Source organism: Nothoprocta perdicaria, unplaced genomic scaffold (assembly GCF_003342845.1).
Source record: "Nothoprocta perdicaria isolate Ctin4 unplaced genomic scaffold, notPer1 scaffold_283, whole genome shotgun sequence".
NCBI lineage: Eukaryota > Metazoa > Chordata > Aves > Tinamiformes > Tinamidae > Nothoprocta > Nothoprocta perdicaria.
In genome coordinates, this window is record NW_020455514.1 from 270,387 (window position 1) to 272,992 (window position 2,606).

The following is a 2,606-nucleotide window of genomic DNA, read 5'->3' on the forward strand; positions in this document are numbered from 1 at the left end:
CCGGGCGGCGGCGGCGGCGGGACGGGCATCGCGGCGCCGCTCCCAGCGCTCCCTCCGGCTGCTCAGCGCTCCGCACCAGCCTCCTCGCTCATTCCTGCCGGAACAGCGGGCGGCGTCAGGGAGCGGGCGGGAAAGATGGGGACGAGAGCGGCCCCAGGCCCCCCTCCCAGCCAGGCCCAGCAATTCCCAGATTCCAGAGTCCCGATTTTCACCCCACGGCCCCTCCTGGGCCAGTGAAGCCGGCGAGGCCCGTTCGGCACCATGAATCCCGCTGCCGGCGCGAGGCAGGAGGCGCTTCCACGGCAAAGCCCTGGGACGCAGCCCCGCTCGCCCCGTGTCCCGGGCGGGGAGCCCGGCCACCGGTCCCATCCACACAGCCCCCTGGATCCGATACTGGGAAGCCACTGGATCTGACACCGGGACCCCCCCACCCCTGGATCTGATACTGGGAATCCCCCTGGATCTGACACTGGGAATGCCCCCAGATCCAGTACTGGGACCTGTCCCCGCCACTGGATCCAATTCTGGGACCCATCCTCCCCGGATCCAATACTGAGACCCCCCCGCACACCGCGCAGATCTGATACTGGAACCACCGCCAGATCCAATACTGGGAACCGCTCCCTGCCCAGCTCCAACGCTGCCGAGCCCGACGCTGCCGGCTTCAACAACCGCGTAGCGCAGCCGGGGACGCCGGACCCCACGCGTCCGGAGCGGCGCCGGGAACGACGCCGGAGCAGCAGAGCCGCCAAGAGCAGCCCGAATCCGCCCGCTTTCCTGCGAAAGCCTCTGGATTTGCAGGGCAATCGGCGGAGCTGGGGCCGGCTAACGAGCTCCGCGGCGGCTCCCGCGTGTCGGGAGGGCTGGACGGCAATTCCGCCCTCGTGGCGGGTCACCGAGCGTCCCACGGCGCCCGGCTGCTCCCGCGAGGGACACGGCGGCCACCGGGTCCCCGGCGCCCGCTGAGCGTCGCCCGGGAAAGGGGACACGACCGGGAAACCCTCGGGATGCGGCGCGGAGCAGCCGGGGAGCGGGGCGGGTTTCGGCAGCGCCGGCTCCTGCCAGCCCCAAAGCCGCCTTCGGATAAAGCCCCGGCCTAGAGCAGCGCGAGCGGAGCGGAGAAACGCAGGAAAAGGAGGCGGGCTGAAGCGGCTGGCGGATAGAGCAGAGCCGAATTCCCGACAAATACGGCATCCCGGCCCCGCTCCGGCGGGGCATTCACGGCAGAGGTCACACTGAGAACGAGGTCGAGAGGCGCCAAATTTCCGAATTTGGCCATGGAAAATGGGCACGTGGCCGGTGCTGATGGCTTGGAGCCGTGAGGAAAGCTGGAGGCTCCGTATGGGAATTCCGTATTGGGAATTCCGTATGAGAATTCCCATATGGGAATGCCAGAGGAACCTGCTTTTAATGCTCGTGGAGACGGACGCGGCTGAGGAAGAGGAGGGAGGCGGAGACTCCATCCTCGGCGCAGCCAAGGGGGGCCCTTTGGGGAGCACCGGCGCTTTGTGCCCCCCGTTGTCCCTGTGTCCCGACCCCCCCAACGGGGTCGGCAGCAGCAGGGACGGGAGCGAAGGCGCCGCTCCCTCGGGATCAGCGCGAGCTCCTCCATGGGGACGGGGCTCCCCAGCACCCGGCTTTCCTTTCCAAGGCAAACGGCAAGCAAGGGAAGCAGGGAAGGAAACACCAGCGATGGCTCCGGAGAGCCCCGGGATCACGGGAGCCTCCGGAGCTGCAGGAGCAGGGAAGAAAAGGCTGGCGCCGGCGGCATTCCCAGTGCCCGGATGGAGCGCCTCGTCCCGGCTGCAGAATGTGGCCGCGCCGGTTCGGGGACGACTCCCGAGGCCGGACCGATCCCAAGAGCCGCCCCCGCGCTCCCGGGATCCCCTTCCGCCTGTCGCTTCCCATGCCGTCCTCCCGCCGCGGCCGTGGCGTCCGCATCCCTCCTTCCGACACGCGGCATTTGCCCCCGCTCCGGTGGCACCCGGCGGGCACCGTAAATAAGCATCGTCTGGAATGTTTTCCATGGAGAGTCAGGGCCGTCGGCCGCTCCCGTGGCCTGGGCCAGGATGGGAGGAAGACGGGGGGCACTCGGAGCCCGGGAAGCGCCTGGGAATGCTGGAAGGAGCCCCTGGATCCAGCCTGGCCAAGGCCTCGCGCTCCAAATGGGCCCGAGGGTTTATTCCAGGCGCGATGCCAGACGCAGGGAGCACATGGGGGGTTTAGTGGGGAAGCCGGAGCTCTGCCCGGCTCCGAGTGCTGCCGCGGTCGGGAATCCATCGGGAGAACGAACGGGAGAGCGGGAGCGGCTCCAGACAGGCCCTCTCAGCAACCGCACATGTATGGATCCAAGAGAGATTCCCACTGGGATCCGGGAGGGATTCGGGCCCTGGATGGATCCAACAGGGATTCCCACTGGGATCCGGGAGGGATTCGGGCCCTGGATGGATCCAAGACGGATTCCCGCTGGGATCCGGGAAGGATTTGGGCCCTGGATGGATCCCAGAGGGATTCCTGCCGGGATCCGGGAGGGATTCGGGCCCTGGATGGATCCAGGAGAGATTCCCGTGGGGATTCAGGCCCTGGATGGATCCAAGACGGATTCC